The sequence below is a fragment of the Rissa tridactyla genome, chromosome 2 (genome assembly GCF_028500815.1).
Source record: "Rissa tridactyla isolate bRisTri1 chromosome 2, bRisTri1.patW.cur.20221130, whole genome shotgun sequence".
NCBI classification, from domain to species: domain Eukaryota; kingdom Metazoa; phylum Chordata; class Aves; order Charadriiformes; family Laridae; genus Rissa; species Rissa tridactyla.
In genome coordinates this window covers 6,095,776-6,112,552 of record NC_071467.1, presented here as the reverse complement: position 1 = coordinate 6,112,552, position 16,777 = coordinate 6,095,776, and the positions used below count along the sequence as shown (strand labels likewise).

Sequence of the window (16,777 nt, the reverse complement as noted above, 5' to 3'; positions counted from 1 at the left end):
CATTCAGTGTACTTTTACTAGAAAACATTTTTTCAAGCTACTTAAGAAAGTACATTTTTCAGCCATTATTTACGTATCTAACTCTCAGGCCTTCCCATAAAATCCTGCTCTCCATTCAGCTTCCACCCTTCCGCTTCCACTTGGCATGCATGGCATGTGAGTTGCTGGGGTGACTCCCAAATTCAGGGAAGGAATTTTCCCTCCAAAAATTCAGTAGGCTTAAATCTAAACTGGTGAACTGTGGCTTTCATTTCCAGTGAAACGCCATGCCGGCACAAACACTTACATCTCTCAGGCAAATCGGACATCCGAGGAGAATTACACTTAAAGCAATAACTGGTGTAAGTTCCAAAACACTATAAAGGGGATGGGAAAAGAAATAATGTTTCAGAATCCTAAACTGTTAGATCTGGAGAAATATTTGCTGTACCAGAATTCTGGTCTTCCCACATTTACTTACTAGCAAGTGCTGTAAAGCAACAAAACTTCAACACTACATAGGAAGTTAAAGCTTTGGAGAGTCACTATACATAGTTTGTCTTACATAAATTATGCCTTTCCATGGCACGTCTTCCCTATATGATTAGCATCATGCAGTACAATAGCCATGTTTGACATTTATCTGTTGAAAGGTATTTTTCCCCCCTTGAAATAGCTATGTGAGACCAGACGAGAGTGCTGCTGGTTTCCTATATTCATGGAATCATAGAATTGCCTAGGTTGGAAGAGACCTTTCATATCGAGTCCAACCATCAACCTAACTCTCGACAAAACAAATCACTAAACCACATCTCTAAGCACTATGTCTACCCGTCTTTTAAATACCTCCAGGGATGGTTCCTCGAATCAAACACCTGAGCAGAAGACTGCTGTGGGTTTAACTCTTCTCTGGGGCGCTCCCATCTGCATGAACAATAGCTTTGACTCTCGAGTCTGAGAGAGAAGTAGTACTCTCGCACTTCACGTTTGGGCTCCCCTTGGAGAAGACAGAATTTAATTTCCCTCTGAGCTGTACAGAATAGAGACAAGATTGAAAGCATAATGTGGGTCTTCAATCTGGAGGCAGACCTTCCCCTTCTGAAGCCTGTGGAAAAATGTTTGTCAGAGCAAAGTGCAAAGCATACCCGCTCGCACGCCCCCCAAGTCTCTTCTCACTGGCAATAGTCTGCTTCTTGCTTTTCCACATCACTACATTAGTTTGACATATTGATTCATTTATTCACACGCAGCAGCTTGTCTAACTTGCCCGTGACTTCACTAATTATGAAGAGTTCACCATGAAAAACAAAACCCACAAAAAAATCCTTCATAACGTACTATTAGATTTCTTCTAAAAGCTAGTCCACTACTTTTATAAAGCATTCCATTATATCCACAGAAATGCCACTGAGTAGCCATTAGACCAGTGTTTTCCCTGGTTTTGTGTACTTTGTAGGTGTCCCTGTAAGGTTGAAAGCGTTAAAAGACAAAAAAAACAATGTTAAAAGACAGAATGCAGCCATCAGCATTAAGACTCCTGATGTCCACCTTAAGCTAGAACGAAGATAGCTGCAATTCAGTGCAACAGAAACACTAATTCTTCTGCCACAGGTTGCTGTGATGTTATCACCAATGTTATTCAACATTCCAATATATTAAAGCATTATGATACCTGGAAAATATTCGCAAGTTGTCATCTTGTTCCTAATAACATCCTGGAGGCAAAAAGGTTTCTTCCCCACATACCAACGTACAAGAGTGTCAGCTTTATGACTCCTGCCTATGAATTACACCAGGAGGACTCGGTTTCACTGGCAGCGATTCAAGAACAGGAAAGTCAGGACAATGAAACGACTTCAAAGGAACATGAGTTATTGGAAAGATCACGCAAGTGCAGGCTAAGTATTCAACCTTAACACATTTCAGTTTCATCAGATTCCAAATAGCAGGAATCAATTATTTTTTCGTAGCAGCGAATCCCTGCTATCTCAGAGCCTGGCTCCATCCTGATGTGCAGCTGCAATGCTATGTGTTAGCATAAATCAAAAAGAAAAACCAAACCAAAACGAACAACAAGAAAAACCCCAAAGCCCCAGTGGAATTACACAAGTGCAAAGTACAAATAAAGCCACACAGACCCTAACGCTGAGGCCGACCCACCTTTCTGCAGAGGACAAGCTCTTAAAATAAATATGTAAGCAAAGCATTTAAATCCATTCAACAGTTACTCTAAGATGACTCTTCTACTTAATGAGAGACTTCTCTTCAACCACAAGCTATAAATAGGAGCATTGCCTTTGCATAGTGTGAAACTCACAGCAGAGGGAACATTTCGAGGGGAAATGCAAAGATTTCATCTAGGACTGGATTATATTATCCCGTTTCTCAGCTTAGGCAAAGAATGAGAGGAGGCAAAAGTATTTTTCCCACCATGTGGCTCTCAGCCACATGAAGACCCACCTTATTCCTGAGCTCTGTCCTGCGGCAGAGGAATCCCTTTCTTGCAGGCTACAGCCCCGCGAGTAAACAGGCAGGGACGGGCAGGATGTGGGCAGAACTTGGGATCTGCTCTACCCCTCCCAGGGACCAAAGTAGCCTCACGGCCACCACAAATGCAGAAGAGAAGGATGGTCACGAAGGGCTATCCCGGCTGCTATGCCTCCCATGATTACCGCTTGGGCAATGTCGGCCCTCGCCTCCCGCCTGGCCCAGGACAACAGACGGGCACTGCTTAGCATCCCTCTCGCCTGCAGACAGCGCTGGTCCCAGTATCGGCACTCATGTACTGGGGACTGCACTGATATTTGCAGATACCCATTTAACTCAGATTGCTGCCTGGCAATCAGAGGTCAGTGGCTTCTGGTCTGTAATTTCAAGCATTTCCTGATGCAATCACCTAGAAAGGATATTGCCAGGAATGTTCTAGCTCACCTGCTTTTGCTGCAGAGAGCAGAGTGCGTTATTTTGTCGTAACTTCTCATATACAACTCTTAAAAAATGTTTAAGTCATAATTTCAAACATGCAGTTCACATTACATTTAAAATTTTTGAAAGCATTTAAAATGTTACGTATTTAAAAAATTACGTATTTTTAGTACTTCAAGTGTTCCGACTGAACTCACCACATCAGTGGAAGCCAACGCAGACAATTATTTTTCCTTAAATACCACACCCTGAGTTATGTGACTCAGAAATGACTACAGCCTTTGCTAGCTCTGCTGATTTAGTAACACAGCTTGCAAAAAGATCAATGTTCAGACAGTCCCACTCGTATCTCACCATACCTCTTAGCAGATGAAAGCACTCCATAATTTTTTATTGGAATGACAGAATCTGCCCCTAAATAAAGACACCATGGTAGAAACCTCAATAAATTGGGGAGTTATTTTCCACTTAAGTCTGTATAACACCAAACACACTGTTGAAAGCTTAAATCACAGATAACTATTGGAGGTGACAGAGCCCTTCTTCGACTTCATGGATTTATTCCCAGAAAGCATTAAACCTAAGGGAAGGATTGCATCAATTTTCCTATCTTGGTTTCCCATTACGTTCAGACAGCGTTTAAGCCATATGCCCAAGAATCGATTTTTACTGTCTAGGAAAGCATCAGCATGAACAAGGTCAGAGGCCTTTCCCCAAACGCAGGTGATACAATAAAAGAACCTGGAGAAAAGGATGTCTGTGCCTTAAATAAAGAGCTGAATATAAAGCAATCCCTGGGTCATCCCTGAGTTCCCACCCATCCAGAAAATCTACTTATATTCATTACCAACTTTTTTATTAAAAGGTAGGGACTTGGGATCCCACAGCCTATGGCGTACAAGCAGGTACTGAAAGAGAGATACACACCTTTATTTTTCTATATGGTCACCAAAGGAAGCAGCATGCATTTTCAAATGCATCTTAGAACTTTCACTTCAGGGGAATCATTGAAGGAAGAGTTAAGTGTTTATTCTCCTTCAAGTGTCAGGCTAATTTTTTTATTTAATAAGACATGGCTACTTGATTTCTCCTTTCTCCTAGAAAATAATAGCACAATCTTTTAAAATTTGACCCGCTTCCTAATTCCTCACAACCCCGTTTTGCAGAGTTTGGCTTTTCATCTTATTCTTCTCAAGTTTTGTGATACATAGCAAAGTGATTTTATACTCCAGGGTCTGAAATTTATGAGTCTTTTGTGATTCTATTTGACTTCTCCAGAAAGGCCAGAAGCTTGTCTTTTGTGATAAACCATGGGCTGAAAAGGACCATCTCCAGTAAAACACAAGATTGCCCAACTCCCAGGACCAACGGACAGCGCTGCTTCAATGTGCATCCTTTAAAAGGATAAAACAAGCCCAATAGTCACCCAGATGCCCAGGAAGAAGACTCTGCTTTTGGCAGCAGGCAACACACTGAAACAGCAGCAATGCCAAAAGCGTGAACAGGTAAGAACTGACTCTCTTTAAAACCCAGTAAGACAACAGGGAGTCGTGACACCTAGTATAAAACCCACCAGACCCTTCTGGTCACTCATCTATTGCGCAGGGGTCCGGGTGGTGCTCCTGCCATTGTCACAGCTCCCAAGCAACATAAGAAGTTACCCAGACAGGGGTTTTCAGGCAGAAAAGGGAGTTAGTCGATGAATAAACAGCACAGGCAGATGGTGGGACAAATAGGGGTAGGTTGGACAAATCCATTCCCCAAATCTTTTAGCGTGCTTAAGCATCCTGAAGCATAACTCTGAGTATCGCCGTCCTGGTTTCGGATGCCATAGAGTTAATTTTCTTCCTAGCAGCTGTATAGTGCTGTGTTTTGGCTTTAGGATGAGAATAATGTTGATAACACACTGATGTTTTAGTTGCCTGCTAAGTAATGCTTATACTAAGTCAAGGACTTTTCAGTTTCCTATGCTCTGCCAGCGAGGAGGAGCACAAGAAGCTGGGAGGGAGCACAGCCGGGAGAGATGGCCCAAACTGGCCAAAGGGATATTCCATACCGTATGACGCTGTGTTCAGTACATAAACTGGGGGAATTTGGCTGGGGAGCAGTGATCCCTGCTCAGGGACGGGCTGGGCATCGTTTGGCGGTTGGTGAGTAATTGCATTGTGCATCACTTGTTTTGTCTATTGTTTTATTGTGGTTATTATTATTATTATTCTCTCTTTCTTTGCCGCCCTACTAAACTGTCTGTATCTCAACCCACAAGTTTTACTTTTTTTTTTTCCATTCTCCTCCTCATCCCATGGGGTGGGGGGGGATTTACCCATTGTAGCTCCTCCAGGTTTCTCTATCCTGAGTGACCCTTTTAAAGTCCTAAAATAAAATGCTCCCTCATCTGATCTTCAAGGTGCCACCATGCCTCAAGTCTTCCACCTGGATACATCTCCCCGCAAGTCTCTGTTATGAACTGAATTCGAAACAGGTCCTGAAGGGATGAAAAAAGATTATAAAAGATTATGGTCTTTAAAATGCCAATTTTTCACACAGGGGGCTTGGATTTGTTTTGCCTAAGGTTACTGTGACAGAGCAGGAATTAAACTCACTGCAGCAGTCCAAGTCTTGCACCAAAAGGAAAGCCCTCCTCTCCCACATTTTTTTTGCTGGGACAGGAGCAAAGGGTGCCCCGTTTACCAGGCATGATCCCTGTGCCAAAAGAGTTCACAATCTAATAGGCAGGATTTCACAAATTCTGTGAGTACATAAAGGATTCAAAGGGGATTAAGAGACTCCTCACCCTTCCCATTCTTAAGGAGAGCACTTAAGGAGAAAAACTCTCCTGTCGGCTTCCATGCCATCCAACACAGCATCGTGTCACAGAACAGAGAAGGAATTAGTGCTTATCATCTGATCAGGCAAACAAGTTAGCTAAACAAGAAGAGCTGGTAATGAGGCAGAAAAGCTGTATGCACAAGGGCATGGATCCTCCCACCCAGGCACGGATCAAGAGCGTTCTTGATCTGTTGATGCTGTTATTTAATTGAGGGGCTTCATAGATAAAGGGCCAATTTTTGCAGACAGCATAGGACTGCGAGTGGAAAAATCCTTGCTCTGTGGAGCCTTTTAATGATGAATCAGAATTAATAAACAGTATCTCATTTATAAGAGGAATAAGTGAAATGTTCATTCACCTAAGTGCCTGTTTCAAAGAAAATTATTGCCATGTTCCAGCAATTATTTTTGCTGGCTGGTTTCAATGCAAGAGAAACACTGCCTTCATGTCAGTATTGTCTTAAATAGGCTACAGGGGGCAACTAAATCAACCCAAAGGCTAGTATTCCCCAAAGCCAATGTAATCCCTCCTCCTGCATGAGCCCTGGAGGAGAGAGGGAAGAGCTTTTTTAATATAAAGTGCAGCCTAACAGCCTAATACTTCCTATAGCATCTATACATGACAGAGCACTTAGCCACATGACATCACTGCCCCACCATGTGTCTCCTGAAAGATCCTAAATCTGATACCTGGGATAAAATTGTCACATCACCCTGCTACAGCTATTCCAGATCCTCCTGCTCGTCTAAAGTGCTCTGGTGGTTTTAATCAATACAAAACTTCTCTGCAGTGCTATTTCTTGAGAGAGAGAGAGATGCCACCGCATGTTGGTCAACAGCCATGGACCCCCCGCCAGCCTGCCTCTGGGGAAGGCAGTCCTGCTAGTTAACGCTGCTGAGAGATGTTCTGAGGCCTTATTGAAATTATGGGGATTAATCTGACCAAATACAGAGATTTACAGTGTAGTTGTCTGTATCTGAGTCAACCACCTAGCAGCCCTTTATAATCCATAGAGAAGAGCAGACGCTTCTAGGGAGTATTGCATTTCAAACAGGTCAGATGAATCATCCTACGGAAATGAGGAGAAATTGAAGTAAGAGTAAATATTTTTACATTGTTTGTCATACCGGTGGAATCAGGATAAGGGTACTTATGCTTTACCTGTCTTGCTGCGTGCTGTTACCAGTCTGAGCTCAGAAACTGCTGAAGGAAAGGTGATCTCTCTCTATGTTAGTAAACAGCTAAATCAGATAGTGTCCTGGAAAGCAGCATTTCTCCAGCTTCCCTGTATCCCCACATCTAAAATTAGCAACTTCATTTTATAGCCCACTCATAACTGCCACAGCCTTCCTGGGGTCATGGCCTATCATCTGGGAACAGCTGCTAAGGGAAGTGAAAAGGATGCTAAGGGAAGAAAATATGACAATAGAGATACCTACTGAAAAGGGAAAAAAAAATAAAAGTTGAAGAAGGCAATAAAAAAGACAGAACAGTGAATTAAAAAGAAGAAGAAAGTACTCAGAAATGCACAAATAACTTGAATGAAAAAAAGAACAGAAAATGCACTCAGTAATAAACCCAAGAGATGGTAAAGAAAGAAGCTAAAATAAGCCCACTTGTAAACTGTTTTAATTTCAGGTACCAGTCATAAAAGTACTTACCATATAATTAAGAAAAGCCTCCAGAATACATAAAACCCACTCTTAGAAATACTCTAGAGGTGGTACCATAATTAAACAGCAAAGCAGGACAGGGGAAATTGGTTTGAAGCAACTCAAGCACAAGGTGGCTTATGAAATGTCAGGCTTCAACAAAGGTTGTCAACCCATCTGCTAGGAATGAGCGATTCACCCCTGCCCCAGCCTCCCAGAGCAGTTCAACAGTTTTATGATCTATGCTAAAACGTTGTCCTTCACAAAAAGAATGATTTTTTTTTTTCTTTATTCCGGCTGTAGGAACACAAAGTCACTGGCTGTTGCAGAACGAAACCATCAGGTCCCATGTTCTGGGCTGTGATGCAGCAGATCGTATAAATGAGGCAGATTTGAGCTTTGCCAGCACTCGCAAAAGACCAGCTGAATTTCGGGCGCTACAGAAGGGCTGCGCCGTGCTGCTTCTTAGCATTTTTAATTTCCCAGTCAGGAGTTAAAACCGCTGTGCCTGACCACCCCGTCTAGATCTAGTCAATGGGGTTTGTTGAAGATTTTCTGGTACATTTTGCAACGGTCAGCACTGAGCACCCTTCTCTTATCAAGTACTACAACAGACTGAAAAACCATGCGCTCCTTTGCATTCCTACCTTATCATTTCATCGGGGTATTTATGGGGTATTTAATTTACTGTGGAGAAAAACTGTGCCCTACCACTGAAACAGATAAAGGGTTGCAGGGATGCCCGGTACAAGAAGTGCTTCGAAATGGGTACCAGCTGTTGCTTCATTTCTAAGAACTGCAGTGGTAATGAAGAGAGTCCATGCAGATTATTTGTAGCCTTTATCTGCTGATGAAATTGGAATTACTGAAGTTCTGTCGTACAAGTGGTAATTAGTTTTACACTAAACGTGGAGCCAACAGAATTCCCCCTGATACCCCCAGCTCTAAACTTTCCAGCTCAAAGGAAATCTTTGCAATTGATATGCAGAATAATTCTTCTTATGACAATCAATATAAACCTGGTTTCTCTGGAAAGAAATAACTGGATGCTGCCAACAGGAACATAATTCAACACAGTTAAGCAAACAGCCCTGCAAAAATCGCACTTGGGTAACAAGCCGTCAAACCACAACCAAGTGTTGGCTAAGCTGAGATCAAAGAGTACGAGTCCAAAAATATTTAAAACTGTCGATGGCTTGAACTTCCCCTCAAATGTGATGTGAAATATGGCAGTTTTGGCATCTCTTATCAAAATCACTTAACAATCAATATTCGGGACATAACAATAATCAAATCAAGTTGCTTAAACCAAACTCAAGGGATCTTTCTATTTTACAAAGAAACAAAGATTAATTTCTAAGGAACTGAATCAATGTAAAGTAAATAGATTCTGATAGGCTGGAGAAGGATAGCTTACATGTACTGCATAGGAGATAAGCTCTGCGATAGCAGTACTCCCCGAGCAAAGGAAAACGAGACAACTGCATAATCAGGACTGACGGCCCTTGCAAAATATGACCCATAACTCAATTTCATTCGTTCCTAATGAACTGTCAAGGCTACACAGCTTGGAGAAGGTTTCTCACCTGGAACCAGATCGGCTCCAGGTTTTGCACGTTTTGGCCCGTTCTGCAGCCACATACACCCTGATGTGGGATTTGTGACTCTTCAGCGGGCTCTCAGGACCGGCTGCTTCGCTATTTCTGTAGCTCAAGAGTTTGCAAGCAAATGCCAGGGCTGACGGGCACCTGCCTTCTCTTTATTGCTAAATTTCCTCCATAGTAGGTAAGAAATGGGAACTTTTTAAAGAGTCTTCATACTGTTTCACGGGAAGACGCCTTTTAAAGTCAAAACACTTCCAGAAATCTCAGGCTCTTGTTTGTCACTGTACACAAAGATACCGGGTATTTCGAATGAAAACCTCAATATAATACGGAAAGGTAACAGCCCGCTTCCCATCTCCCAAGCAAATAAACTTCTTTATTTTTTTTTTTTAGGTTGTTTCTAGCAGCACAAGGAAACAAAATTCATCTCACTACTTGCATCACCTGTGATGTGAAACTAATTTTCCACTAACCAGTAGGAAGCAATATATCTGTTGTATATCAGTAATGTTTATTACAGAGGTAGGTTGTTTCTTCTTTTCCCCAATCCAGATTAAATCTCTAATCTATACCACAAATCCCTGGCAGGTGATATACCCACCTACTGCCAACCCTGGAACAGTTTTCTCAAGGCAGTAATAATATGTACATACTGTTTCATTGCTGGTGGAGTATCGGCTATTTAATCTCCATAGACCTCTCAGTGATGCTGAAAAAGAAATTTTACCAGCCCCCTCCCACCCTCATATTCAGACTAGGAACGAATAAGCAGCTTTTCCCTCAACAAGAACTGTCAGTCCTGTTTTGCAGATCATATTCATGTGATAAAATATTTCAGCCTAGTCAGTGGAGCTGGACATCAGAAGCAGAATGGGGAGAAGAAATCAGTGCACGCTCACCCCCACGCTCCTGGCCAAGCTCTTCCACTGTGATTGTCAACCTGGGTGTTGTAATTGCTGGTGACAGCCCCCATGGCAGCCAGCATCGGCAAGCACAAAGGAGATCATATAAAGGAAAGGAAAAGTCCTGAGATGGAAAACTTCTGTTGGAGAAGAGAAGGCTCTGGGGAGACCTTATAGTGGCCTTCCAGTCCCTGAAGGGGGCCTACAAGAAAGCTGGGGAGGGGCTGTTTGCAAGGGCACGTAGCGATAGGACGAGGGGCAATGGTTTTAAACTAGAGCAGGGCAGGTTTAGATTAGACATTAGGAAGACGTTCTTTCCAATGAGGGTGGTGAGACACTGGAACAGGTTGCCCAGAGAGGTGGTGGAGGCCCCATCCCTGGAGACATTCAAGGCCAGGCTTGATGAGGCTCTGAGCAACCTGATCTAGTTGAAGATGTCCCTGCTGACTGCAGGGGGCTTGGACTAGGTGACCTTTAGAGGTCCCTTCCAACCCAACACATTCTATGATTCTATGATTCTATGAAAACAAGGGTTGTAGGGTTCTCAGTGTTGCATTACTATCTCTGAATAGAAGACCATGTCATTTTTGTTTGCATTTCTCAATAACTGGAGTACAGACACACTGCAAGACTCACGGAAGTGGGCTGGAAGCTCAGTAAGGTAGCTTCATGCACATGTCTAGGACACAAAAAAGGGGAGCCAGCCTGCCCCATTCTGCAGCTTCCTTACTCTTCATGGTTTCAGAGTCATGCCAGGGTAAATCTGGGTTCCCAGGGCCTCATTGCCCTACATAAAACAGCTGTGGCCAGATTTTTTTTATCATTTTTTACCAGGGAGAAAGATGTTAGAGGATAAGTCATTCCATATTTCCCCAAAATTGGATCCAGCTAGTCTCTCTTTGTGACTCGAATTCTGGAAATGCTGCCTATCATTAGAGAATATATTACTCAATTAATAAGAAATCATAATGCTTTTCTTTTTCTTTTTTTTCGTTTTTAGTATCTCAAGGTCACAGTTGATGTAAGACCTCCTTCTAATATTATCTCTATTCACAGGGGGAAGAACTGACTGTGCACAGATTCAGTGACTTGTTAAAGACCATGCAGCACATCTGCCAGAGCAACATCCTCCGTCCATGGCCCCTGGCTACAGTCCAGTGGGCTTTTTAGACATAATGTTAAGGCAAAAATCCTTAACTTCACCTGTAATTTACTGACCCTTGATGTCATTCACAAATCAAGATCGTTAGGACTAAAACCTCCTCTCCTCTGAAAAACACCCCAAAACCTAGCAGTGTTTTTTAAACACAATTTGAAATGGAAAACTGTATAAGTAAATGTTATGATTTATTACCTCACAAGATCTCATACTTGCTTGCCAACGAGAATGTAAGTCTGAGTGCAGCTTGAGCAGACCACTTCAGGGCTTAAGACACGTAAGTCTCCCAAAATCACAATGGGAGATCTTAGCAGAAACTTCTCTCTCTGCAAAATACATGCCTCTGCTTGGATCCACTAATTGAGCTGGGACAGAGTGATCTCAGCCGAGCTTTGCTCGTGCCAGCTTCAGAAGCCTGATGCGACTTCCATTGAAGGGGATCACAAAACGTTCAGCAGCAGCTGGAACAAGCCATTAGGAAAACACCAAGTAAAATGAAGTATATGATGGAGGAAATTCACAGCGTGAGCTTGGGTCTGAATATGATTGCATAGTTACTCATATGTTAATTTTCCTGCTCTTTTCCTGTTCTACCTATATTTGCTACAAGAATTTCAAAATATGTTCCCAGTTCCTCAGTTACAGTTTTGATGCTGTCTCCCCCTTTCCTCATTCCCAAAACTTGAGCTCTCATGCTCCCAAACATCTTCGTGACAGTGGGTAGTGCCTAAAAGAAAGTGTTCAGTATCCAATAAGGACCCAGCATTCCTGTTTTTAGACTCACTTGGCCACAGAAAGACCTGCAGGAATAGCTCCTCTCTAAAAAGCTGGTTTACGACCAGCTTTTACAGGTTTACAAACAGGTAGAAATGCACTGCCACATCTTAATTGCTAGGGAAAACGGGAAGGTTGGAAAGGGATATTGTAGTGTCATGGGAGACAATACATAATTAAAGTTTATCTAAGAAAGATTGGGAAATTCGTCATTGCCTGAACAGCTGAAATAGCCCAATATCACCCATATTATTCAGGTATGATGGTACAGACAAGACATTGATATAATGCAGGTTTTTTCTTAAAGGTTTTGCTCCTCATTCTGAGGAAAAACCAAAGAATGGTTTTTTAAAGGGAGGAATTGCAATCACCCAGCAGTGATTAATCAAAACAGGTTTTAGAAGAAAGTGTTGCAGTATGACAAATTGAAATATCCTTTGAAGCCAAGATAATTACCGAGCAAATCTCAGAAATGTATTTTATCAAGAAAGTTATCGCATGCTGGAAACAAAAGTGTTCTTTTATTCCTGTTATTTTCACTATCATCATCTTCAGAATCAAAAGCTTACTCCGGCGTGTAGCAAAGGTGTTTGCCCTAAAATTGTAGGAAATGTCAGCAGAAGTAAGAAAAGACTTATGTGTATGTATAGGTGCTACAGACATGCTCACCCACACATTGTCTGGGTCTTTGAGCTCAGAAAATTCTTCCCACAGACCACAGAAACAAACTAATCCTTCCACCTAAGTCTCCCTCTGTTAGGTCCCCTTTGGGGACCTTGTCCTTCCACCTTACTGAGTCATATCATGAGTCATACCTATACTTCCCCCACAATAAGTCCTCCATCAGATGTATTATTCCAACCCAAAGCCTCTTCTCTTTCATGCTGTTGCTCTCATTCAAATTTGAGAGACAATCACTCAAATTAGAGAGAATACTATTTGCACGGATAAAACAAGAAAGATTTGGCCCCAAACTGATCCCAGGAGAGATCGGCACTATCATCTGCTGGTTTTGGAGGTCAGAAGACCTGGTTTCTTCCCTTCACTTTGCAATGTGTTGAGGACTGCCCTTCTGCAAGTTACTTGGAATAAATCTACCCCAAACCAGATGTTATTCATCAGTTGGCAGGCTGCCCATTGCTAAATTCAGAATGGGATTCTTAACTTCTCCGATCCTCCATCTCATCAGAAAGGATCCCAAAACAACACCTTGTCTCTTATTAGGAGGAATAGCAACACAAAACACTAATTAAACAGTGAATCTGCAATGCATACTCAGAACTATCTTTTGTAATAATATTCCATAAACACTTCACTGATGTAAATTTGAATATATATCTTCATGTACATGATGTGTCTTACTGTAAGTTACTTCAGAGCACCAACCCAACAGTGGACAAAGAGCATAGTCTTTGTATATTCAGAATAGTAGCATCATGCTGGGAAATATGCATGACAGTTAATAGAAGGATTGAAACTTCAGTAAAAACTACTAAATGATTACTCTTAAAAAATAAAAAGTCATGGAGCTTTTGAAGTGGAATAAACCTTGTAATCGCCTGCCTAACCTATTTGAGAAACTCCCTCTACTATTTTATCAGTTAGTATTTATTCTTCAGTATTTATACAAACTCCCTCGAATCAGATGTCTAAACATGATACAAAAAAAAAAAAAGGAGATTCAGGCACACATCTAGAGTAATCCTGGGTGGAAATTAAGCACACAGTTACAAAGACAGATTTTGCAGGTGCATCTTCCTGAGAATGATTCCGTTACTGTCCACACTGCGCAGATGGGCTGTGTTATTTTAAGGTCTTAATCAAAATACGTGCAAACAGGCACAGCACTGAGTGCATACTAATGCCTGTGAAGTGTCAGCTGTGAAGCAGCCAGGACACTTTTTTAAGAACACTAGCTATGTAAAAACACAGAAGCGAAGGAACTGCTGAATTAGGCAGCTTAGAGGGAGACTTAGAGGCCATAGCTAGAAAGCAATGTACAGCATGTTTGTAATAAACATGAACTGAAGAAAACATTACCCTGTGAACACGGCATGGTATTCACACATACTGATAGAAAGTGAAGTGTCAAACAGACAGAGTACAAGAAGATGTTAGGTCATCAAAAACCCAAGATAGATAGGATAAGGAGAACCAAGACTAAAAACGGTAATTATAATGTAAATTTTGACATCTGTAAACCTACTGTTATCTCTGAACTTTTTCAATGGCTTTCCTCAATGAAGGCAGTACGCATTCCTCAGTCTCTGCTTTATCACCTGCAGTGAAGGCACTCTGCATCCACTAATCACAACTCGAGGGCTGAACCAGACCTGATTCAGATGACAGACTTGCCTTAAGCAGACTCAGTGATCTGAAAACCTTTTTTGACTAAGGAAAAAAATAAACAAACCCAGATTAAAAATAATGTAACGCAGTTCCTTCTGGATTTTCTTTGTAAAAGACAGATCCTGTTCCTGCATGTCTGCATACTTAAAAAAAAAAAATAATCTTCTTCCGAACTTGAGCTGCGTTCCTGTGCAAGGGAAAAATTAAAAGAAACGGAGAAAGCAAAGGTTGTGTTCAGACTCACCAGGCTTGTAAACCCAAAAATATCCTCTTACCTGCACAAACACAGCACCACCCAAAGTGGGAAGCGGTGCCCGGCTCCTGAGCCCAACTCAGCTCACAGCCGAGGTGCGCTTCGCAGAGCGGTCAGCCCAGGCGGGGACGTGTGGTGGGGATGTGGCAGGAGCACACAGACAGACACACGGACACACTGAGAGACACACAGGCACACACCCCCCCGAACACCCCCTGCGCACACACGGGCTCACAGGGAGACGCTGGTGACAGAGCGGGGATGCGCAAAAGGCTGCATTCTCTGGCCACCCACCCCTGACCTGGCGGGGGACATCAGGGGGAGGAGAGGAGAGAAGAGGGAGAGGGAGAGGGAGAGGGAGAGGGAGAGGGAGAGGGAGAGGGAGAGGAGAGGAGAGGAGAGGAGAGGAGAGGAGAGGAGAGGAGAGGAGAGGAGAGGAGAGGAGAGGAGAGGAGAGGAGAGGAGAGGGAAAAAGAAGAAGGAAGGAAGGAAGGAAGGAAGGAAGGAAGGAAGGAAGGAAGGAAGGAAGGAAGGAAGGAAGGAAAAGAAAGAAGTGAAAAGAAAGAAAGGAAGAGACAGAGAGAGAAAGAGAGAGAGAGGAAAAAAGAGTGTGAGAAAAAGAGAAAGAAAGACAGAGGGAAAAATGAAAAAGAATGGGAGAGAGAGAAAAAGAGAAAAAGAGAAAAAGAGAAAGAAAGAGAGAGAAAGAAAAGAGTGAGAAAGAAAGAGAGACAGAGAGAAAGAGAAGAAAGAGAGAAAGAGAGAGAGGAAGAGAAGAAGAGAGAAAGAGAGAAAGGAAAGAAAGGGAGAAAGGAGAGAGAAAGAGAGAAAGAGAGAAAGACAGAGAGAAAGAGAAAGAAAGAAAGAGAAAGAAAGAAAGAAAGAAAGAGAGAAAGAAAGAGAGAAAGAAAGAAAAAGAAAGAAAGAAAGAAAGAAAGAAAGAAAGAAAGAAAGAAAGAAAGAAAGAAAGAAAGAAAGAAAGAAAGAAAGAAAGAAAGAAAGAAAGAAAAAGAAAGAGAAGGAAGGAAGGAAGGAAGGAAGGAAGGAAGGAAGGAAGGAAGGAAGGAAGGAAGGAAGGAAGGATGGAGGAAGGAAGGAAGGAAAAGAAAGAAGTGAAAAGAAAGAAAGGAAGAGACAGAGAAAGAGAGAGAAAGGAAAAAAGAGAGACAGAAAAAGAGAAAGAAAAGCAGAAAGAGAAAAAGAGAAAGAGAAAGAGAGAGAAAGAAACGAGAGTGAGAAAGAAAGAGAGAAAAAGAGAAGAAAGAGAAAGAGACAGAGGAAGAGAAGAAGAGAGAAAGAGAGAAAGGAAAGAAAGAAAGGGAGAAAGGAAAGAGAGAGAGAGAGAGAGAGAAAGAGAGAAAGAGAGAGAAAGAAAGAGAGAAAGAAAGAAAGAAAGAAAGAAAGAAAGAAAGAAAGAAAGAAAGAAGAAAGAGAAAGAGAGAAAGAGAGAAAGAGAGAAAGAGAGAAAGAGAAAGAGAGAAAGAGAGAAAGAGAGGAGAAAGAGAGAAAGAGAGAAAGAAAAGAAAGAAAGAAAGAAAGAAAGAAAGAAAGAAAGAAAGAAAGAAAGAAAGAAAGAAAGAAAGAAAGAAAGAGAAAGAAAGAGAAGAGAAGGAAGGAAGGAAGGAAGGAAGGAAGGAAGGAAGGAAGGAAGGAAGGAAGGAAGGAAGGAAGGAAGGAAGGAAGGAAGGAAGGAAGGAAGGAAGGAAGGAAGGAAGGAAGGAAGGAAGGAAGGAGGGAAGGAGGGAAGGAAGGAGGGAAGGAAGGAAGGAGGGAAGGAAGGAAGGAGGGAAGGAAGGAAGGGAGGAAGGAAGGGAGGAAGGAAGGAAGGAAAGAAGGAAGGAAGGAAGGAAGGAAGGAAGGAAGGAAGGAAGGAAGGAAGGAAGGAAGGAAGGGGAAGAGAAGCACGGGACGGGACGGGACGGGACGGGCGGCAGCGGGACCTGTCGGCGGCGGGCGCGGACGGGCCGGGCCGGGCGCGGAGGCGGGAGCGGGGCCGGGCTGGGGCGGGCGCGGGGTTTAAGGAGCGAGGGGAGGGGAAGGGCTGGGCGGGGAGGGATGGGGGCCCCGCCGCCGGCCGGGAGCGGGGGGGCGGCCAGGGGATGGGGACGGGGACGGGGGTGTGTGAGGGAACGTGGAGAGGGACCCGGGAGGGGAGAGATGCGGCGCTGGAGGGAGATGCTTGAGGGAAGGAGACTGGGGGTGGCGACCCAAGGGAAATGTGGGCAACCCGAGCCCCCTGCCCTACATGAAGAGGGGCAGAGAAGGGACAGAGAACTGGGGACACGTCTCCCCAGACAGTGTGATTTTGCAAACAGGTGGCCTCTGCTTTTACCCCCTCCCCGAGATCAGT

The 16,777-nt window shown here is 43.0% G+C and overlaps 1 protein-coding gene across 2 annotated transcripts in view; it reads right to left on the bottom strand.

Annotated features, from left to right (window-relative positions):
- The window catches only part of COL22A1 (collagen type XXII alpha 1 chain), a 252,829-nt gene extending 236,418 nt beyond the window's left edge, over positions 1-16,411 (bottom strand). The window contains exon 1 of one of the 2 annotated variants that reach the window (XM_054193253.1): positions 16,368-16,411. The gene's annotated coding sequence lies outside the window, so the exon portion shown is untranslated. Of the gene's footprint in view, positions 1-14,449; positions 14,613-16,367 lie in introns of those variants that run through there. The other variant, XM_054193252.1, reaches the window with a different exon arrangement.
- Positions 16,412-16,777: the final 366 nt, after the last annotated feature.